The sequence below is a fragment of the Budorcas taxicolor genome, chromosome 14 (assembly GCF_023091745.1).
Source record: "Budorcas taxicolor isolate Tak-1 chromosome 14, Takin1.1, whole genome shotgun sequence".
Lineage (NCBI taxonomy): Eukaryota > Metazoa > Chordata > Mammalia > Artiodactyla > Bovidae > Budorcas > Budorcas taxicolor.
Genome location: NC_068923.1, coordinates 64,250,790 through 64,275,984, shown reverse-complemented (window position 1 = coordinate 64,275,984; position 25,195 = coordinate 64,250,790). Strand labels below are relative to the sequence as shown.

The 25,195-nt window shown below is 34.7% G+C and overlaps 1 protein-coding gene across 1 annotated transcript in view; it reads right to left on the bottom strand.

The window, feature by feature from the left end:
• CSMD3 (CUB and Sushi multiple domains 3) overlaps positions 1-25,195 on the bottom strand; it is a 1,391,498-nt gene that overhangs the window by 1,193,482 nt on the left and 172,821 nt on the right. The window lies entirely within an intron of this gene.

The following is a 25,195-nucleotide window of genomic DNA, read 5'->3' as shown; positions in this document are numbered from 1 at the left end:
TTTTAAACAACTATAGAATGTTTTCATAATGGAATTTTATGTTGTTTTGTTACATGCACTTGATTAACATACAGAATTTTAGCTTTTCTTAAATTTTAGTAGAGAAACATCAATTTTTGACCTTCATCAAAACATGCAATGATTTAAATGTGATAGAAGAGGAGACAATATGGAACAAAATAAAATTGGTTGATATATACAAAGATGAATATTTTTAATCAGTAGACTGTGAAGCAATGCATAGTAAGATATTAGCTGCATGAACTAACAGAGAATAAAAAAATGAACTAGATAGTATGAAAATAAGGTTGATATTGTAGTGAAAATTTAGTTTTTATATGCAATGAGTAAAGGAAGGTGAAAAGGGCATAGTAAGGAAAGCATTCAAAAATGAGAACTTAGGCTTTTATATGAGAAAAGCCTATGGTTTCCCCCCCAATGGTTTTTATTTTTTCTTAGAAATAATCTTGCCAAGAATCTCTCAAAATACAGCATTTTAACCTAAATGAGGCCTTTCATAAATAAAACATTGATATAATGATAGTGGGATTCATTTTATATTTATGACCCATGAAATATAAACATATATAATTATTTTCAAATTTTTATTTTCAATATTAATCTAAAAATCAAAAAGAAATAGATCAACACAGTTGATCAGATTCATAATCAAAAACTATAAAATTTTTAATCAACAAACATATTATTAAACCTCCACTATGACTTATCAAGACATACTATGTATATAACCCAAGATGGACAGGTCCTGGTGGAGAGGTCTGACAGAATGTGGTCCACTGGAGAAGGGAATGGCAAACCACTTAAGTATTCTTGCTTTGAGGTCCCCATGAACAGTATCAAAAGGCAAAAAGATAAGACACTGAAAGAGGAACTCCCCAGGTCAGTAGGTGCCCAATATGCTACTGGAGATCAGAGGAGAAATAACTCCAGAAAGAATGAAGGGATGGAGCCAAAGCAAGAACAATACCCAGTTGTGGCTGTGACGGGTGATAGAAGCAGGGTCTGATGCTATAAAGAACAATATTGCATAGGAACCTGGGAATGATTGGTCCATGAATCAAGGCAAATTGGAAGTGGTCAAACAGGAGATGGCAAGAGTGAATTTTGACATTCTAGGAACAGTGAACTAAAATGGACTGAAATGGGTGAATTTAACTCATATGACCATTATATCTACTTCTGTGAGCAAGAACCCCTTGGAAGAAATGGAGTAGCCATCATAGTCAACAAAAGAGTCTGAAATGCAGTACTTGGATGCAGTCTCAGAAACGACAGAATAATCCCTGTTCGTTTCCAAGGTAAACCATTCAATATCACGGTAATCCAAGTCTATGCCCCGAGCAGTAATGCTGAATAAGCTGAAGTTGAACAGTTCTATGAATACGTACAAGATCTTTTAGATCTAAAAACCAGAAAAGATATCCATTTCATTATAAGGGACTGGAATGCAAAGTAGGAAGTCAAGAAACACCTGGAGTAACAGGCAAATTTGGCCTTGGTGTACAGAATGAAACAGAGCAAAGGCTAATAGAGTTTTGCCAAGAGAATGCACTGGTCATAACAAACACCCTCTTCCTACAACAAAAGAGAAGACTCTACACATAGACCTCAACAGACGGTCAACATTGAAATCAGATTGATTATATTATTTGCAGTCAAAGATGGAGAAGCTCTATACAGTCAGCAAAAACAAGACTGGGAGCTGACTGTGGCTCAGATCATGAACAGTTTATTGCCAAATTCAGACTTAAACTGAAGAAAGTGGGAAAAGCCACCAAACCATTCAGGTATGACCTAGATCAAATCCCTTATGATTATACAGTGGAAGTGAGAAATATATTTAAGGGACTACATCTGATAGACAGAAGGCCTGATGAACTATGGATGGAGGTTCATGATATTCTACAGGAGACAGGGATCAAGACTATCCATAAGAAAAAGGAATGCAAAAAAGCAAAATGACTGAGGAGGCCTTACAAATAGCTGTGAAAAGAGAAGTGAAAAGCAAAGAAGAAAAGGAAAGATATAAGCATCTGAATGCAGAGTTCTAAAGAATAGCAAGGAGAGATAAGAAAGCCTTCTTCAGCGATCAATGCAAAGAAATAGGAAAACAATAGAATGGGAAGGACTAGAGATCTCTTCAAGAAAACTAGAGATACCAGGGGAACATTTCATGCAAGGATGGGCTCTATAAAGGACAGAAATTGTATGGACCTAACAGAAGCAGAAGATATTAAGAAGAAGTGGCAAGAATACACAGAAAAACTGTACAAAAAAGATCTTCACAACCCAGATAATCACGATGGTGTGATCACTCACATAGAGCCAGACATCCTGGAATATGAAGTCAAGTGGGCCTTAGGAAGCATGACTATAAACAAAGCTAGTGGAGGTGATGGAATTCCAGTGGAGCTATTTCAAATTCTGAAAGATTATGCTGTGAAAGTGCTGCACTCAATATGCCAGCAAATTTGGAAAACTCAGCAGTGGCCACAGGACTGGAAAAGGTCAGTTTTCATTCCCATCCCAAAGAGAGGAAATGCCAAAGAATGCTCAAATTACCGCACAATTGCACTCATCTCTCATGCTAGTAAAGTAATGCTTAAAAATCTCCAAGCCAGGCTTCAGCAGTACATGAGCTGTGAACTTCCAGATGTTCAAGCTGGTTTTAGAAAAGGCAGAGGAACCAGAGATCAAATTGCTGACATCCACTGGATTGTCAAAAAAGCAAGAGAGTTCCAGAAAAACATCTATTTTTGCTTTATTGAGTATGCCAAAGCTTTTGACTGTGTGGATCACAATAAACTGTGGAAAATTCTGAGAGAGATGGGAATACCAGACCACCTGACCTGTCTCTTGAGGAACCTGTATACAAATCAGGAAGCAACAGTTAGAACTGGACATGGAACAACAGACTGGTTCCAAACAGGAAAAGGAGTACATCAATATACTGTCACAATGCCTATTTAACTTATATGCAGAGTACATCATGAGAAACGCTGGGCTGGAGGAAGCACAAGCTGGAATCAAGATTGCCAGGAGGATTATCAATAACCTCAGATATGCAGATGACATCACCCTTATGGCAGAAGGTGAAGAAAACCTAAAGAGCCTCTTGATGAAAGTGAAAGAGGAGAGTGAAACAGTTGGCTTAAAGCTCAACTTTCAGAAAACTAAGATCATTGCATCTGGTCCCATCATTTCATGGCAAATAGATGGGGAAACACTGTCAGACTTTATTTTTCTGGAGTCCAAAATCGCTGCAGATGGTGACTGCAGCCATGAAATTAAAAGATGCTTACTCCTTGGAAGCCAAGTAATGAGCAACCTAAACAGCATATTCAAAAGCAGAGACATTACTTTGCCAACAAAGGTCTGTCTAGTCAAGGTTACCGTTTTTCCAATGGTTATGTATGGATGAGTTGGACTATAAGGAAAGCTGAGTGCCAAAGAATTGATGCCTTTGAACTGAGGTATTGGAGAAGACTCTTGAGAGTCCCTTGGACTGGAAGGAGATCCAACCAGTCCATCCTAAAGGAAATCAGTCCTGAGTGTTTATTGGAAGGACTGATGTTGAAGCTGAAACTCCAGTATTTTCGCCATGTGATGCGAAGAGCGACTCATTTGAAAAGTCCCTGATGCTGGAAAAGATTGAGGGCAGGAGCAGAAGGGGACAACAGAGGATGAGATGGTTGGATGGCATAACTGTCTTAATGGACATGAGATTGGGTAAACTCCGGGAGTTGGTGATGGACAGGCAGGATTGGCCTGCTGCGGTTTATGGGGTCACAAAGAGTCCGACATGACTGAGCGACTGAACTTAACTGAATTGAAGGAAATATCTTACTATTTTAACATTCTTATATCATCCCAGAATAGAGGAAGAAAATCACTGAAATCTTTGCCTGTATTAGCCCTTCTGTAGATGTGTGGACTAATCATATAGAGTTGCTGATGTAGGAGAGTCTAGAGAGACTAGGCTGCATGTTAGGTAAAATCCAAGGGAGAGAGCAGACATGAAAAATTCATAATAACATAGAATTCAAGATCTAGGTATAGATGAAGGTTATAGAGAGGAAAGTAAATGGCAGGGACTCTGGAGCAAATAGAGTAAAGAGTTAGATATCTGCATACAATCCCTATTTTAAAATGTTATGTTTCAGAGGTTGCTATTTATATCAAACTATAAAAGGCAGATAGAAAAGAACTTTTTCTTACCAGACTATTTCCTTGTTGAGTGCAAAGTAATTGCTATGCTGTCAGTCTATCTGTTTGCCTCATGGATCACAGCCTTGTCATGGTAAAGAGGCTTGTGTAACTCATGGAACGTATGAGCCATAATGTGCAGGGGCAACCAAGATGGATGGGTCATAGTGAAGAGTTCTGACTAAACATAGTCTACCAGAGGAGGAAATGACAACTCACACCAGTACTCTTGCCTTGAGAACCTCATGAATAGTATGAAAAGGCAAACATAGAGCACTAGAAGATGAGGCCCTGAGGTCAGAAGGTAGCCAGTATGCTACTAGGGAAGAGTAGAGGGCAATTACTAGTAAATTAAAAAGAATGAAGCAGCTGGATCAAAGTAGAAATGATGCTTAGTTGTGGATGTGTCTGATGGTGGAATTAAATTCCAGAGCTGTAAAGAACAATATTGCATAGGTACATGAAATGTTAGGTCCATGAATGAAGGTAAGTTGGTTGTGTGGTCAAGTAGGAGATGGCAAGATTGAACTTGGACATCTTAGGAAACAATGAACTAAAACGGATGGGAATGGGTGAATTTATGTTTCTATGAAGACCTGCAACAGATTCTAGAACACCAAAAAAAAAAAAAAAAAAGATATACTTTTCACTATAGGGGATTAAAATGCAAAAGTGGGAAGTCAAGAGATTCCTAGAATAACAGGGAAGTTTGGCTTTGGAATACAAAATGAAGCAGGACAAAGCTAACAGAATTTTGTCAAGAGAACACACTGGTCATAGCAAACACCCTGTGCCAACAATCCAAGAGATAACTCTACACATGGATATCACCAGATGGTCAATATTGAAATTAGATTGAGTGTATTCCTTATAACCAAAAATGGAGAAGTTCTGTATAGTCAGTAAAAATAAGAACTGGAGCCAACTGTGACTCAGATCATGAGCTCCTTTCAAAATTCAGGCTTAAATATAAGAAAGTAGGGAAAACCACTAACCCATTCAGGTGTACCTAAATCAAATCCCTTATGATTATACAGCGGAGATGATGAATAAATTCAAGGGATTTGATCTGGTAGACCGAGTGCCTAAAGAACTGTGGAGCAAGGTTTGTAACATTGTACAGGAGGTGGTGACCAAAACCATCCTCCAAAGAAAGAAATGTAAGAAGGCAAATAATTGTCTGAGGAGATCTTACCAATAGCTGAGGAAAGAATAGAAGCAAAAATCAGGGGAGAAAGGGAAAGATATACCCAAATGACCACAGAGTTCAAGAGAATAGCATGGAGCAACAAGAAAGCCTTAAATGAACAATGCAAAGAAATAGAGGAAAAGAACAGAATGGGAAAGACAAGATTTCTTCAATAAATTGGATCTATCAAGGGAACATTTCATGCAAAGATGGACACAATAAAGCACAGAAAGTAAAAGGACCTAACAGAAGCAGAAGAGTTTATGAAGAGGTGGCAAAGTACTTAGATAACCACAACAGTGTGGTCATTCACCTAGAGTCAGATGTCCTGAAGTGTGAAGTCAAGTGGGCCTTAGGAAGCATTCGGAACAAAGCTAGTGGAAGTGATGGAATTACAGCTGAGCTATTTCAAATCCTAAAAGATGGTGATGTGAAAGTGCTGTACTCATTATACCAGCAAATTTGGAAAACTCAGCAGTGGCCACAGGACTGGAAAAGGGCAGTTTTCATTCCATTTCAAAGAAGGGCAAGACCAAAGAATGTTCATGAGGTGAGGTAAAGTCGCTCAGTCGTGTCTGACTCTTTGCGACCCCATGGACTATAACCTACGAGGCTTCTCCATCCATGGGGTTCTCCAGGCAAGAATACTGGAGTGGGTTGCCCTTTCCTTCTCCAGGGGATCTTCCCGACCCAGGGATCGAACTACTACCATGCAATTGTGCTAATTTCATATGCTCAAAATCATTCAAGCTAGGCGTTAGCAATACGTAAATGGAAAACTTGCCAAGTACAATCTGAACTTCAAAGAGGCAGAGTAACCAGAGATCAAATTGCCGACACTCGTTGGATCATGGATAAAGCAAGGAAGTTCCAGAAAAAACACCTACTTCTGTTTCATTGACTACTCTAAAGCCTTTGACTGGGTGGATCACAACAAACTGTAAAAAAAAATTCTTGAAGTGAAGGGAGTATCAGATCACCTTACCTGTCTCCTAAGAAACCTGTATGTGGGTCAAGAAGAAACATAACCAGACATGGAACAACTGACTGGTTCTGAACATGGATAGCAGTACAACAAGGCTATAAACTGTTACTCTGCATATTTAAATTACATGCAGATGGCATCATGTGAAATGCTAGGCTGCATGAATCAAAAGCTGGAATCACAATTGCTGGTAGAAATATGAACAACCTCAAATATGCAGATGATACCACTCTAATGACAGAAAATGAAGAGAAACTAAAGAACCTCTTGATGAGGGTGAAAGACGAGAGTGAAAAAGCTGACTCGAAATTCAACATTAAAAAAGCAAAGATCATGGCATCTGATCCTATCAGTTCATGGCAAATAGAAGGGGAAAAACTGGAAGCAGTGACAGATTTTCTTTTCTTGGGCTCCCAAATCACTATGTATGGTGACTGCAGCCATGAGATTAAAAGACACTTGCTCTTAGGAAGGAAATCTATGACAAATCTAGACAGCATATTAAAAAGCAGAGGTATCACTTTATTGATAAAGATCCATGTAGTCAAAGCTATGTTCTTTTCCAGTGTGTGTGTGTGTTAGTTGCTCAGTTGTGTCTAACTCTTTGAGACCCCATGGACTGTAGCCTGTCAGGCTCCTCTGTCCATGGAATTCTCCAGGCAAGAATACTGGAGTGGGTGGCCCTGCCCTCCTCCAGGGGATCTTTCCAACCCAGGGGTTGAACCTGGGTCTCCTGTGTTGCAGGCGAATTCTTTACTATCTGAGCCACCAGGGAAGCCCCTTTTATCTGGTAATCAGGTACAAATGTGACGGTTGGACAATAGAGGAGGCTGAGTGCTGAAGAATTGATCTTTCTAATTGTGGTGTTGGAGAAGACCCTTGAGAATCCCTTGGACTACAAAGAGATCAAACCAGGAAATAAAAACTGAATATTCTTTGGAAGGACTGGTGCTAAATCTCCAGTACTTTGGCTACCTGATGCAAAGGGCTGACCCATTGGAAAAGACCCTGATTCTGGAAAAGACTGAAGGCAAAAGGATAAAGGGGAGGCAGATAACTAGATGATTAGATAGCATTACCCACTCAATAGGCATGAATTTGAGCAAACTCCAGGAAATGGTGGAGGACTGAGGAACCTGGCGTGCTGTAGTCCATGGCAGCACAAAGAGTTGGACATGACTTAGTGACTGAAGAACAGCGGTCTCTCTGAACTAGAAAAGACTGTATCATTTGGAAAAACATTCATATGACTTTCTGGTGACATCTTGCTATTTTTAAACTAGGTTATCTTATAGTCATTTTTATTTTCTCTCCTTTTTTGGCTACTCATCTGCTTATTTGTAAAATATTTGTGGAATAGCTATTTACGTGTTATAGTGCCACAATAAAAGTGTAAAATAGGTACAATTTGCTTAGCAGTCGGCAATGGATTTTTAGGAAACAGACATCACATGCTAGAAATATAAACATCTATTTTAGGCTGTGGCACAGATTTTGGTAAAGTATTTGACTTTGAGGGCTTATCATGAGCTTATTCAGCTTTTCATTCTACAGAAAGTGGCTTAAAAAGCTAGAAAGTGATGTGCAAAATTGCCTTCCTTTAGAAATACATTATAAATGATTTGCCTTTACAAATATACTACAATATACATTTATATTGCAAAAAAGGGTTTGAGCTATATTTGGCTGGTTTTTAAGCAGAGGAGTTTAGAGATAACAACATCCTATAACTGGAACAGCCAACTTCTTCTGGATACAAATATCAATATTAAAAAGATTGAAAAAGGATTAAAGAGCAAGGGCCTCAAATTTTTAAATAATAGTGAGATTAAGGGTACCATCTTTACACAGAATTCTCATGTTTCATTTGGTTTCATGATAGCCACCAAGAATTTGTGAGAGAGACGAAAAAAAGGCAATGAGAAAAGATAAATCAATCCTAATTTAAAATTATGTTTAGAAAATAAAAGTCAAAGCTTTAAATACAATTGGTGACAGATAAAACTCAAAGACCACAGTCTTACTAAAGTATTGTGGTAATTATATTGCCAAATCATCACAAGCCAGGATTAAAAATAACTTTGAGACTTAACACAGACTTGAACCAGCAGAAAGCTCTTAAGGCCACAAAAAAGACATACTTCTGAACATCCATATGAGGTGTGATCATGTAATGTAATGCCTAAGAAAGTATGATCTTGTGAATGAATTTCTTATCCTCCTTGAGTCTGCTCCCTCACCTGTGCACTGGACACTATATCTCCTCTCATTTATGAATATATTCTAGCAATTGTTTTTCTTTCTTCATCATTAAAATTTCTTCTTTATGGAATTATTCCTATTATCCTGAAACATGAACATGAATATCTCCCATAAGATAAATATAGATTGAAAAGTATATTTATATAATTAAAATGAATTCTGTTATTTCCACATTTCCCTCTGAACTATATCTTGTTTTTGTAATTTCTACATTAAAATTTCATTGTATACACATTGGTCTATAATTGTTTCCATTTTGTTTCTTTCCATTCTCTCCTGAACCAATCCAGTTCAATCTGACTTTTGCCCTCAATGCTGCTGAAAAAAGTAACTTTTTTGACATTTTAAATGACCTGTATGCCATTCAATCCAATGGGCAATTCCTGACTCTCATTGAACTTGAGGAAGGCTTGACATCAGCATGTGTCATAGATGCTCATTGTGCCTCCTTCTGCTTTCTTTGCTCCCAAGATACCGCTCACTTGATTTCCTCTAACTTCCCTGGCCTCTGTCTTTTAATCCTCCTCTGTTGCTTTTTCCTGACTTACATGTTCTCTATACCTGGAATGTCATACTTCAGTCCTCAGGTATTTTCTCAGTCTTTCCCACCGCATTCTTGTCCAACACTTCGCTTTCACATTGGTTCCTTCTCCCATTAACTCCATGACTGTGTATCTAAATACTCACTTGACACTGCTACTTGTGTGCCTAATGAAAGGGAAAAAGTAGTATGCCTAATAGACCTAGAAATTAACATGATCAAACCAAAGTCCTATTTCCAACTCCACCCCAACATGATCATTGTCTATCTTCTTCATCCAGAAAAATATAACTAGATTTTTTTCTTCAGGTTTTTATGACAATAAAATCTAGAATTTTCCTTGACTCATGTCTTTTTCCTCCTACCTTACTTAAATCCAAACCCTCAGGAGTGGCACATAAAACTAAAGAAAGGTTTATTTCAATCAGAAAAACATAAATTCAAGCCATGAGACAACATTTTATACCCAATAAATTATCAAAAATTAAAATCCTTGAAAAATATCATGTTGACTATTTCATATTGTTGACATGTCAACTATTCCATGTTGACATATTCCAATATGAAGATGTTGTCAATTATAATTTATCATTATATATTAGTGATATTGCAGAGTAGCATGGACACTTGGGAAAGCAATTTGCATTATGGGAATGTGAATAAATTTAAACAATTGTGTCTTCTGTATGCACTGAACTGGCCCTTCTTCTCTGGGATCTGAGAGGATTTCTCACACTCTGTACTAGAAAATATATACAAGTTTGTCATAGTTGTATTATTTGTAATAGCAAAACTGAAGGCAATATAAACTATCTTTGAGAAAACAAACCAATATAGTGCATCATATTCCTAAGTGAAGTGTAATATATGCATAAGATTGAATAAAGATAAGTGAAAATGGATAAACTAAAGCAAGAGACCAAAACATGGATGACTCTTAGAAACATTATATGGAGTCAAAAAATGAGTCTCAGAAAACTATAACAGTATGATATATATTTTACAAAACTTGCAAATAAGAAAAATTATACTTTCTGTTGTTTAGGGATATATGCATGCATAATTAAATCATTTTTCTGTAAAATTTTGAGAAAATAATGGCCATGATATGGAAATGCTTGTTCCTGGCAAGAAATCAGAATAAGACCAGGGATGGATAAGAAATAAAGAAATATTCTGATGGTCTTTGTCAAGTTGTAGGCTTATTGGTGTTCATGCTAATATAATGCTTCATAATCTGTATGTTTTAGAGTTATATATTTGTATATGTAAATATATTTTTAAAAAGCATACAATGAATATAGGAAATTCATATGGAAATTCAAATTGACACATCAAACAGTATCAGTATAACAATAGATATAGTGTGGCAATGGGTTGATTAATATTAATTTTCTTTTCATTTGAGGCTTTTCCAATGATCACATCTCACCCCCAAAATATTTGATTTTTGTAACTATAAATTATTATTTAAAAATGAATGAAATGAGGTTGCTCTGATTGGTTCATGTAGGTGAAGAAAATATATTGCAAACATATTGGTAGCTTTCATGGCAAGGTTTCATATTCTATGCATATTTTAGCCCTTCTACCCACCAAGAGAAGTGTAACATACATGGCAATCTCCTGAAAGTTTATTTTTGAACTATAAATACCTCAAAGAAGCAAATTTTTAAAGAAATATAATATATGTACACTATTTATTTTTAATATATGGAATTTGAAGATAAAATTTTATTATCAGATCTTGCCATTGATTTTTGAAAAGTCCTTACATTTCATATATGCATTTGTACAAATTTATGGTCAGTGACATTTTCTAATATTAGTGGCTTTAAATCTGCATTTAGTGAGGAAGATTATTTAGAAAATAATTATATTTCTTGAATCCTTTAAATCAAGTTTCTTTTTCTTTCCAAACTTTGGCCCAAATTACTATTATAATATTTATAAATCAATGTAAGTTAAAGATTTGTTAAATACCACTTTTGAATTTATATGTAGTTAAGTAGTGATTTTTTAAAAAAGTACCATGTATAGATAGAATAAAAATGTCTTCTAAAAAGTGATAACCATGCATTAATTATATATTATTTTATTTGATAAACTTAATCATTTTTCTATGAAGGCTCAATGTCTTCTAGATATATTAAGAGCATCAAATTTAAACATCTATGAAAGATTAGTTGTCTTTGATACAATCATTTTATGACGCAAATTTGCTTTGGATGTATGTTATGTCATAATAGCAAAAGGGTAATTTTTTTAAAAGCGGATCCTGATACAAATATGGGTCCTTTCCTTATACCCTTTAATGCTCTTGACCTTTTAAGTTAGATTTAATAAAAAAATAATAATAAAATAAATGGTTAGTAAACTTACCTGATTCTATAGTTGTCTAATTTAAAGTAAATCTTCTAATTCATCATTCAAAAATGGTATAATTGAAAAATAAAAATAAATGTAACCAATGAGCTATGCTTTAACCCATTTATATTCAAAATCTCTTGGAAACCTAATTTTTTTATCTTGTTAATGTTATTGGTATTTCTGAACTTTTCCTCATCTGTATAATAGAAGTACTAGGAAGAATATCTGAAATAATGTTATAACAGTTGCATATAAATAGCCTGATATAACCAGAATATTCAGAAAATGTTAATTTGTAATACCCATATATTACATATATTAGAAATATTTAATACATATATTAAAAATCTTAAGTAATTCAAAAAGAGTTAATCTGGATGCCTAATCTAAAATTTTTATTCAAGATTTTGCATTGCTAAATGAAAATTTTAGTTATAACAAATTTAATTTATTATAACATTGAGTTGCTATCTGGGAGAGAAACAGGACTTTTGATATGCCATTTAGAGATGAAAAATGAATGTTTGTGAAGAATGAGATACTTGCATAAGAAATACTGTTAGTTAATGCCATATCAGTGCTGTTTTACTGAAAACAGGCTAATGGCGGTAAACCTTTTATAGATTTGTTATAAAAGATTGAATAAATATAATCCAACGAACATAGTTAAACTTGATGGTGGCCTCTTTTTTGTTTTAATCCATGTTTTAATGGTTTAATTTAGTCTGTTTCTTTAATAAAAGCCACCTTAATTCTTTTTGGCAATGTGCCTAGTATAAACAACAAATGATTGTGTATACTCGTGAATCCTTGCCTTACTCAGATTTGAAAGAGTCTTTTATGTTAACAAAAAGTTCTAGAAACCCTGTCTGTCCTTGAGATCTCTCCAATCATTAATTTGAATGTTCCAAAGTAAAGAATGATATCTAAGGAGAAGAATCATTAACTGTCTACGGTGCATCAAAATTTTAATTGCCATTTTAAAAAATTACTTGTATGTCCTATGGCAACGCAATATATCCTAAGTAAATTAAAATTTGGGGGAGGAGAATACTAGCCACACATAACAACTCTTTCAAGCTCGTTCATAGAAAAACCCATTTCTATCCTCAATTTCTGTGTTTTATGTAATCTGTATTTTCTATACCACACAATTACTAAGATCATAGCTGGATTAACAGTAAGCAAAATACATGTCACTTAGATCTCATTAATATAATAGATAAATGAGGAAAATATGTTATTATTTCTTTTTATTTATTGAGTATACAGTTGTTAATATCACACATGTAATTACCACATTCACACACACACACACAAACACGTACTCTATTCCAGTAAGTCAGGCAGTAAAGTATCTGCATTTCATAGACATTGTATTATACAAGAGAGATAATCAGTATACAAGGACTGGTTCTAACTCTGAAGGTGGAAATCTTCAGAGACAATAAATTGGATTGGGTTGTATGGTTGCTGCTGCTACTGCTGCTAAGTCGCTTTAGTTGTGTCCGACTCTGTGCGACCCCATAGACGGCAGCCCATCAGGCTCCACCATCCCTGGGATTCTCCAGGCAAGAACACTGGAGTGGGTTGGCATTTCCTTCTCCAATGCATGAAAGTGAAAAGTGAAAGTGAAGTCGCTCAATCCTGTCCGACTCTTATGGACCCCATGGACTGCAGCCTACCAGGCTCATCTGTCCATGGGATTTTCCAGGCAAGAGTACTGGAGTGGGGTGCCATTGCCTTCTCCTGGGTTGCACTACTCTCATTCAAATGTTTCTGGAGACAGGGACTTAGGAGTACAGTTAAATCAGTGTAGTGCACTGCCATAGAGTATACTCTATGGCCATTTGTTTTTATGGTCTAGCAAGTCATTTAGCCACTTTCTGATAATTTTTGTGGGAAAGTTGTTTTCTCCCTCAACAGTATACCTACAAGAAAGGAGACAAATCACTGTCTTGCACTGAGAGGAGCAGCAATTAGGATGAAGAGATATTAACATGAATATTAAAAGGTTATATGAGAAATTCAGGAAGCAAAGAAGAGAAGAAAAAGAAAAGAGAAAAGATTACTCATGTAAAAAGAGAACTATACTGACTGCTCAAGAACATTTATGGGGACACTGACAGCATTTTAGGAAGGAGGAAGTCTACCAATTACACAAGTAGGAATTCTAGCTATAGATTTTTGTTTATTCATTCTAATTACTATTCCTTGATTATGTCCTTTAGGCTTGTGAATTCTATGGTTATGTCAGGAACCCAGCAAATCTATAAAATAAACAATAAATAGTGACAAAGCATTCCATCTTTTGTAACTATCCCTCAGTATACTGAGAAAAAATGCTGGGTGAATCTTTGATATTCAGTAACACTAAGGAGATAAATGAAGTTCAGAGAATTTAACAACAAGAATGAAGTGTAGCTTGTGTCTATGTACAAAAGGATAAATTGATTATAGATAATCACACTAAGTAGTAAAAAAGTAAAGAGGTATCTCTCCTTATCATAGAGATAGGGAGAAAAATGTGACAGGAATTTCTCTAGCAAAATCTATTTAATCAAGCAGTCATGTTTTAAAAACTACTTAAAATTTGCTTAATCTTAACTGTACTCAGAAGCAGCCAGATGGAACACATGATTTATTTGGTTGTCATTTTGAAGATTCTTTGAAACATAAGCCATGTTCATTCTTGTTCAGTATAATAGCCACATAGACTAGAAATGAACCTAGACTTCTCCATGCTTTTGAATTCGTTAAGATTGATCATTGACCTAAATACCAAGTCTATAATTTTGAAGCTTCAGAAAAATTGCAGAAGAATATCTTTCCATCTTTGGATAAGCAAATATTTGTCAGACTACTTAGAAAGGACTAAAACATATAAAGATTATTTAAATTGAACTTTGTCAAAATTTAAAATTTCAGCTAAAGAAAGTGAAAGAAAATGAAAAGGCAATCATAGGTTGAAAGAAAACATTTGTAATGTATATATTTGTAAAAAATGGTATAAAGACTGTGTAAGTATACAAATTACAATTATAAAGACAAATGAAGCACCTAGTTAAAAAACATGAAACTTTTTATAAGATATATCAATAAATGATCAGTAAACACATAAGAAAAGATTCATTAGTTATAACAGAGATGAAAAATAAAAACACTGTTAAGACTGATCTCAAATGTTGTTGAAGATGTAGAACAATCAGAACCTCCATATGTTCATGGTGTAGTAAAAATAGGTCAATGACTTTGGAAAGCTGATTATGAGTGTTTAAAATGAAGTTAAAAATATATTAACCCAGTAACTCTACAATTTCCTTATTAGATATTTACCTAAGACAAATGAAAATGGATCCATTTAAAAACTTATGTATGAATGTTCATTGTATCTTTACACAGACAATGAACAATTCATAAAATGTTGCTCAACAATAAGATGAAACAAGCTGTTGGCAAAAACAATGTGGATGAATCTCAAAAACATCATGCTGAGTGAAAAAGATCAAAAAAGAAAGCAATACATATTGTAACATTTAATTTATATGACTATTTAGAAAGGGCAAAAGTAATTGTTGATGAAACAAATTAGTAGAGTAGTTGCTTGTGAAGATATACATTGCCTAGAAAGGAAAACTATAGAATTTTCTGGGGTTATGAAAATGTTTATATATTCATAAGAGTGTGGGTTAATGAGTATATTTTGTCGCACTTTAGTTAATTTTACCACTGAAGATCTGTATATTGAGCTGTGGAGAATGTGTACCTCAATTTTAAAGTCTGACCTTTAATAGCATTTATTAATTTAAACAATTCAAAATATTCAATGTTTTCTCCTTTAGTCGACATCAAGAACAAGATGTACACACACACACACACATATATATATATGCTATATATATGTACATCTTCAGTTTGCTTCTCGATATAGGGCTATTATCTGGATGATAAAATAATTGTTTAGAAAAAGATTAATTTTGATATACACACAATTATTTACTGTATAATTTTTAACTTTAAAAAGTACTTTTTTCTTCACAATTGTTTTTTCATTATTATTTTAGTATGATAACAGATTGTAAATTTGAAAAGTTCAAATATGAAGTTTTATTTTATGGTTCTGATTCATTTGAAAGTCTAACTTATTGAGCATGAAATTAGTCAGTGTTCCATTTTTATATTAATATTCATCTCTTCCAGTTTAAAATTCAAACTAAATCATTAAATGATATACAGTGGGAAATATTCTTGAAACTCAGATGAGATATAAACAAACCAGAATATGTTTTTTCTAATGTCACTAGATATTAAAAGTAAAATGTCTTAGAAATCAAGGGCTAGCATAAAAAGAAAAAATCCTCTTAACTCCATTACCATGAGATGACCATAGTTACCATTTTGTAATAAATCCTTCGGTTCACAAATACACAAAGACACACAGATACAACATGTACAAGCATCTCATTACATTATTATATCTACTGTTTTGAAATCTATTTTTTACTCTAACTGGTAATATGTCATGAACCTTTGTGTTTGCTAAGTCACTTCAGTCATGTCTGACTCTTTGTGACCCTGTGGACTATAGCCCGCCAGTCTCCTCTGTCCTTGGGATTCTCCAGGCAAGAATATAGGAGCGAGTTGCCCTGTCCTCCTCCTGACCTAGGGATCAAATCCATGTCTCTTATGTCTCCTGCAAAGGCAGGTGAATTCTTTACCACTGGTGCCATCTGGAAGCTCCCCATCCATAATTATTCTTATAAGACTTGTTTTCTAATTGCTACATTTACTCCTGTGCTTATTAACTAACCTCTATATTTAAACATTCATGATTTTGCTACTTTAAAGAAAACAGTAAAGAAAATCTGTATATAACTTGAGAGACAGCCATTTATAAAGTTTAAGAGTAAATACTTTTGATAATTTGCTGTCTTTCAGAAATCATACACACACTTATATTCCCATTAGTCAGGCATGAAAATACCAGGATATCTTCACTGAGAGTGTTTGCAGTTTTTCAGGTCTTAGACAATTTTCTGTTTGAAAATTTTTATGTAGTTTCTTTCATTTATTTTTTGAAATCACTAGAAATATTTATTCTTATATTTTTTTACTGTATATTAGCTTTTTAACATTTTTTCTTTATGAACTCACTGTTCATATTTTGTATATTTCTATATATATTATAAATTTCATATTAATTTCTAAAAAATTTTTCTATTAAGCACATCAAAATGTTGTGTCTCATATTTATTTGTATATATATGTATGTGTGATTATGTATGTATAATGTCAAATTTCTATTTCTTCTGTCAGACTTTATTTTTTTGGGCTCCAAAATCACTGCAGATGGTGACTGCAGCCATGAAATTAAAAGATGCTTACTCCTTGGAAGAAAAGTTATGACCAACCTAGATAGCATATTCAAAAGCAGAGACATTACTTTGCCGACTAAGGTCCGTCTAGTCAAGGCTATGGTTTTCCCAGTCATGTATGGATGTGAGAGTTGGACTGTGAAGAAGGCTGAGCACCAAAGAATTGATGCTTTTGAACTGTGGTGTTGGATAAGACTCTTGAGAGTCCCTTGGACTGCAAGGAGATCCAACCAGTCCATTCTGAAGGAGATCAGCCCTGGGATTTCTTTGGAAGGAATGATGCTGAAGCTGAAACTCCAGTACTTTGGCCACCTCATGCGAGGAGTTGACTCATTGGAAAAGACTCTGATGCTGGGAGGGACTGGGGGCAGGAGGAGAAGGGGACGACAGAGGATGAGATGGCTGGATGGCATCACTGACTCGATGGACATGAATCTGAGTGAACTCTGGGAGTTGGTGATGGACAGGGAGGCCTGGCGTGCTGCAATTCATGGGGTTGCAAAGAGTTGGACACGACTGAGCGACTGAACTGAACTGAACTGATAATTCTTTAAATATTTATTTCATTTGGAGTATATTTTGATCACAGAAAATGTTTTTATTCGTGGAACCATATCTTATCTATTTCTTTAAAATTTTTGTCATGTATTATAATGATAGGAAATATTTCTCATATTTAAATTAGTATCTTGTGTGATATAATCTTCTCCTATTTCTCTGAATTCATATAAAATTTGCTCCAAATATCTTCTACTCTCGTATCAGCCAATACTACATTCTAATTATTACTTTTTATTGTGGATTCTAATTTTGCAGCTTAAACTTTTTTCTTATACTTAAATATTTACCTTGTAATTTCTATGTGATAGTTTGAGCAAGTACTATATCGTTTTTCCAAATAACTGAAAATACTTTAGGAGTTTTTGATAATTCTGTATTTTGATTCCAAAGAATGAGAGCTTTAAAAAATTTAGTCATTTTAACATTGAATATAGTGTGGATCTTCATTTTCCACCTTTATGCCCTTCAACACTAGAATACAATTTTTTATCATTTAGATTCTGTATGATGCTCATTGAATTTATATCAACACATTACTACTTTTGTTATTATTTACATTATAATATGCTTTCAATTTTTCTTATTTAGTTTTAAGGACATACATCGGCTCACAGTGAAAGAATAGAAACATATCTTCCATGAAAATTTTAAAATAAGTTTACAAATAAATATCTGAAGTATAAATAATTTCTAAAGCTGTCATTAAAAAAACTGGAGATAGGTATCCTCATGTGATGGTCATGGTGTGTAGTAGTGGCCACAACATAAACTTTTTCTTCTTAAATTACATACTTATTCTTTCAATTACAAACAAATAATTCATTTAGAGAAATAAGCATTCTTAAAACTGAAATTAATAGTAAAATATGTGAATGAAATACTTTGATGCTATGACATGTTCTGTCATGTGACTGATTCTGAGCTTTCTCTTTGCCACTTTTCATGATTGAGGTTAGAATGAAATGTTCTTTTTCCAGAATTCTTTTCATCTAGGGATCATGATGTGAGCTTGTTGTCTGAATTAATCTTAATGCTTATATCTGAATTAATTATGAAAGGCAAAAAGCAAAATATTTTATAATGAATAATTAAATGATCATGCATATAATAAGACGAATAGCCACTAAACTCGATGCTTATAAAAATTCTAGTCACATGTGAATTTATGTATATATTATTGCAAGGAGATTAAATGTGAACATAATATACGTAGTATGGTCCTATATATATGAATATATCTGTCTCTATTTCATGAGATTGAGTGATTTTTTTTTTTCTTTTTACCTCTTGCTATAACTTTCTTGGGCTTCCCTGGTGGCTCAGATGGTAAAGAATGCACCTGCAATGTGAGACACCTGGGTTTGATCCCTGGGTTGGGAAGATTCCCCTGGAGGAGGGCATGGCCACCCACTTCAGTATTATTATTTTTTTAATTTGGTTCTTAAATACTTTAATTGAAGGATAATTGCTTTACAGAATTTTGTGGTTTTCTATCATACATCAATAAGAATCAGCCATGGGTACACCCACATCCCCTCCCTCCTAGACCTCCCACCCATCTCTCTCCCCATCTGACCTTTCAGCCTGTCACAGATCCCCTGTTTTAGTTCCCTAATCTTACAGCAAGTTTCCATTGATCACTACACAGAAAACTATAAGACACTGATAAAAGAAATCAAAGACTATGTAAACAGATGAATGCAATCCCTATCAAATAACCAATGATATTTTTCACAGAACTAGAACAAAAATGTTCACAATTCATATGGAAACACAAGACCCCTGATAGCCAAAACAGTCTTGGGAAGGAAGAATGGAGTTAGAGGAATCAAACTTTCTGACTTCAGACTAAATTACAAAGCTACAGTCATCAAAATAGGATGGCATGAAAACAGAAACATAGACCAATGGAACAAGATAGAGAACCCAGATATAAATCCACACACCTACGGGTACCTTACTTTTGATAAAGGAGACAAGATTATACAATGGGGCAAAGATAGCCTCTTCAGTAAGTGGTGCTGGGAAAACTAGACATCTACATGCAAAAGAATATTAAATTAAAACACTACCTAATGCCATACACAAAGATAAATTCAAAATGGAATAAAGACCTAAATGTAAGACCAGAACCTATTAAACTCTTAGAGGAAAAAAAAGGCAGAATACTCGATGACATAAATCAAAGCAAGATCTTCTATGACCCATCTCCTAGAGTAATGGAAATAAAAACAAAAATAAATAAGTGGGACCTAGTTAAAGTTAAAAACTTTTGCACAGCAAAGGAAAATACAAACTAGGTGAAGAGACAACCCTCAGAATGGGAGAAAATAATAGCAAAGGAAACAACTGACAAAGAATTAATTTCCAAAATATACAAACAGCTCATACAACTCAATACCAGAAAAGCAAACAACCCACTCAAAAAGTAGACAAAAAACCTAAAGAGACATTTCTCAAAAGAAGACATACAGATGGCTAACAAGCACATGAAAAGATGCTCAATGTCACTCATTATTAGAGAAATGTAAATCAAAACTACAATGAGATACCACTCCAGTTTTCTTGCCTGGAGAACCCGCATAGACAGAGGAGCCTGGTGGGCCACAGACCATGGGGTCACAAAGAGTCATACATGACTGAGTGACTAAGCAACAGCACATAACTTTCTTATTGAGAAAATACAGTGCCAAAATAAAAAGTAAACACACCTTACAATTGTTCTTTTCACATCTAGACCAAATTTGTTTTAAGCTAAAGATATAAAGGAATTTTCCAATGGTACATTGCTATTTAAGTATCAAATTCAGCCAGCAATATCAATTTTTATTTTAAAAAATAAAACAATGAGATAAAAACAGCAGAATCATCAATAATTGGAGCACAGCAATCAGAGCAGAAAAAGAAATAAAAGGAATCCAAATTGGAAAAGAAGAAGTAAAACTCTCACTGTTTGCGGATGACATGATCCTCTACATGGAAAACCCTAAAGACTCCACCAGAAAATTACTAGAGCTCATCAATGAATATAGTAAAGTTGCAGGATATAAAATCAACATGCAAAAATCCCTTGCATTCCTATACACTAATAATGAGAAAGTAGAAAAAGAAATTAAAGAAACAATTCCATTCACCATTGCAATGAAAAGAATAAAATACTTAGGAATATATCTACCCAAAGAAACTAAAGACCTATATATAGAAAACTATAAAACACTGATGAAAGAAATCAAAGAGGACACTAATAGATGGAGAAATATACCATGTTAATGGATCGGAAGAATCAATATAGTGAAAAAGAGTATACTACCCAAAGCAATTTACAAATTCAATGCAATCCCTATCAAGCTACCAGCCATATTGTTCACAGAACTAGAACAAATAATTTCAAGATTTGTATGGAAATACAAAAAACCTCGAATTGCCAAAGCAATCTTGAGAAAGAAGAATGGAACTGGAGGAATCAACCTGCTGACTTCAGGCTCTACTACAAAGCCACAATCATCAAGACAGTATGGTACTGGCACAGACAGACATATAGATCAATGGAACAAAATAGAAAGCCCAGAGATAAATCCACACACCTATGGACACCTTATCTTTGACAAAGGAGGCAAGAATATACAATGGAGTAAAGACAATCTCTTTAACAAGTGGTGCTGGGAAAACTGGTCAACCACTTGTGAAAGAATGAAACTAGATCACTTTCTAACACCGCACACAAAAATAAACTCAAAATGGATTAAAGATCTAAATGTAAGACCAGAAACTATAAAACTCCTAGAGGAGAACATAGCCAAAACACTCTCAGACATAAATCACAGCAGGATCCTCTATGATCCACCTCCCAGAATTCTGGAAATAAAAGCAAAAATAAACAAATGGGATCTAATTAAAATTAAAAGCTTCTGCACAACAAAGGAAAATATAAGCAAGGTGAAAAGACAGCCTTCTGAACGGGAGAAAATAATAGCAAATGAAACAACTGACAAACAACTAATCTCAAAAATATACAAGCAACTTATGCAGCCCAATTCCAGAAAAATAAACGACCCAATCAAAAAATGGGCCATAGAACTAAATAGACATTTCTCCAAAGAAGACATACGGATGGCTAACAAACACATGAAAAGATGCTCAACATCACTCATTATCAGAGAAATGCAAATCAAAACCACAATGAGGTACCACTTCACACCAGTCAGAATGTCTGCGATCCAAAAATCTGCAAGCAATAAATGCTGGAGAGGGTGTGGAGAAAAGGGAACCCTCCTACACTGTTGGTGGGAATGCAAACTAGTACAGTCACTATGGAGAACAGTGTGGAGATTCCTTTAAAAATTGCAAATAGAACTGCCTTATGACCCAGCGATCCCACTGCTGGGCATACACACCGAGGAAACCAGAATTGAAAGACACATGTACCCCAATGTTCATCGCAGCACTGTTAATAATAGCCAGGACATGGAAACAACCTAGATGCCCATCAGCAGAGGAATGGATAAGAAAGCTGTGGTACATATACACAATGGAGTATTACTCAGCTGTTAAAAAGAATTCATTTGAATCAGTTCTGATGAGATGGATGAAACTGGAGCCGATTATACAGAGTGAAGTAAGCCAGAAAGAAAAACACCAATACAGTATACTAACACATATATATGGAATTTAGAAAGATGGCAATGACGACCCTGTATGCAAGACAGGAAAAAAGACACAGCTGTGTATAATGGACTTTTGGACTCAGAGGGAGAGGGAGAGGGTGGGATGATTTGGGAAAATGGCATTCTATCATGTATACTCTCATGTAAGAATTGAATCGCCAGTCTATGTCTGACACAGGATATAGCATGCTTGGGGCTGGTGCATGGGGATGACCCACAGAGATGTTATGGGGAGGGAGATGGGAGGGGGGTTCATGTTTGGGAACACATGTAAGAATTAAAGATTTTAAAATTAAAAAAAAAAAAGAAAATAGTTTTAAAAAATGAAATTGTGATTATAAAACTGAATATATCTTTTATACAAGCAAGAATGATAGACCTACAGATCATCTTTTCTGTGTTCTTACAAAGGAAGTATAGAAAGCTGTTTATCAAAAGTCTTTGGAGTACATGGAAAGTAACAATATATAAGTATCAATTTCTGTAAGAAAGCAGCAGGCATTCCATAAGGACATGTATTAAGTGAGGATGTGAGGAAAGAAAAAGCAAGAAAACAGTGAGTCAAAGAACAGACACAAAAATGAATCAAACTGCCAGGAGCAGATTAGGCTTCTAAGCAAACAGCAGACTGTGTACAAACACAGTCTGGAAGGAGCTGTGGGATACATACTGATTTCCCCCAGTTCTCTAATATTAGCGACAGTATTTCTTTAAGCATAAAGACCAACAGATATATTATATACCGACAATAACCAAAATGCTATAGAGAATGTACTAGAATTGAGTTCATAAACTCATATGAAGAATGAACTTATAATTTATCTTTCTGTTTATATCTTTATATGTTCTACTGCTGCTGCTGCTAAGTCACTTCAGTCGTGTCCAACTCTGTGCGACCCCAGGGATGACAGCCCACCAGGCTCCACCATCCCTGGGATTCTCCAGGCAAGAACACTGGAGTGGGTTGCCATTTCCTTCTCCATATGTTCTATTATTCAGTTGTTTTTTATTGTTTTTAATCTATCTCATTCATTAAATTTTACCTAATATTGCTAAGAAAAATAGGCTTTAGTTAATAAAAAAAACCATATATATATATATAAAACATACTTATATATAATTTGTTTTATAATTATTTATTTATTTATAAGCTTAATCTCAGAACTCAGACAAATCTGCAATGCAGTGATGATCCTGCCTCTGGTTACTTTTAACAGTGTTAACCTTGGGCAAGTAATATAAGTCCAATTTCCAAATTGCAAAATGATGATAGGAGTGTTTTCACATTATTTAAACAGGGGAGAAATTAAATGTAACAATTATAAAATATAGTGTCAGGTATAGGGAAATCACTTAATAAATGCTTAAGATTTGTTTTATTGAACCTTCATTACACTGTATTCCTCATAAAAACTCTGTAAATTTAATGTTGTTATTCCCAATTTACAGATTAGGAAAGAAGGAGAACAATAATTTTATTTTCCCCATCTTACCATCATTTAACTTCCCAGAGGTGACAGTTGCTTAAAAAAAGGATGGGGATAAAATAAAAATGTTTCTTTCTCATTTTTGAGTGTATCCAGAGAGGATAGATACTTGTACAAACAGTATTCTCAGTGGAGTCATTAAAACTATTAGATAACATTTGGAGATTTTTATTTTTTCCATATTTATACAATGATAGTAGCATACATTACTAATGTAAAGGAAATACACAAAACCTTTGTGCTTCTAGTTTTATTTACATTAATTTAGCTGACTTGATAGTCTGAGAAGTATCTTCCATTTTCTTTCATGGCCTCACTAAGTGAAAGCAAACACCCACACACTGCAACTAGTGCAGGCAGGCACACACACACTATCTTGACTGCATCATTAAATAAAAGATACGGAACTTTTAATGATATTGGCAATGACAATGAAATAGCACTGTTGATGTGTATGCCATACTGTATATGTTTGAAATAAAGAGATATTATGAATTTAACAGTGTAAAAGGAAATAAGAAATTAAGTTAGAAATCTTCAGTAAATAAATGTAGAGCAAAAAAAGAAAAGAAAGAAAGAAAAATAGAATTTAATCTGTAATCAATCTAGTGATATTTTCTTTGTACAAATGTGTTTGGAAACACTCCAGACATTTTAAACTGTCATTCTGATGGAAAACAGTTGAAATGTGTACTAAAAAGATTATATATTTATGAAGCAGTTTCATACACATTATCTCATGAGATATTCAGAAGAATATAGAGAGATGGACAGATTTTCATTATTATTACCTCCTTCCATTTTAAACAAGAATAGCTGCTGTGGATTGCTCAAACAGCCAGTGAACAACAAAGCTAGCACTAATATGCAAACCTTATCTCCTGGTCCAATATCTTCCCTATATATGATGTGTTCTTTTAGTAAAAGTGAAGATAATATGTTATGACCAACCTAGATAGCATATTGAAAAGCAGAGACATTACTTTGCCAACAAAGGTCCGTCTAGTCAAGGCTGTGGTTTTTCCAGTGGTCATGTATGGATGTGAGAGTTGGACTGTGAAGAAAGCTGAGCACCAAAGAATTGATGCTTTTGGACTGTGGTGTTGGAGAAGGCTCTTGAGAGTCCCTTGGACTGCAAGGAGATCCAACCAGTCCATTCTAATGGAGATCAGCCTTGGGTATTCTTTGGAAGGAATGATGCTAAAGCTGAAACTCCAGTACTTTGGCCACCTCATGTGAAAAGTTGACTCATTGGAAAAGACTCTGATGCTGGGTGGGATTGGGGGCAGGAGAAAAAGGGGACGACAGAGGATGAGATGGCTGGATGGTATCGCCGACTCGATAGACGTGAGTTTGAGTGAACTCCAAGAGTTGGTGACGGACAGGGAGGCCTGGCATGCTGTGATTCATGGTGTCGCAAAGAATCGGACACGATTGAGCGACTGAACTGAACTGAACTCAACTGAATTTTTATTTAAGATGTGAAAAATCAATGCAAAAAATATGGAAGACCAATGAATGTATAAAAACTTAA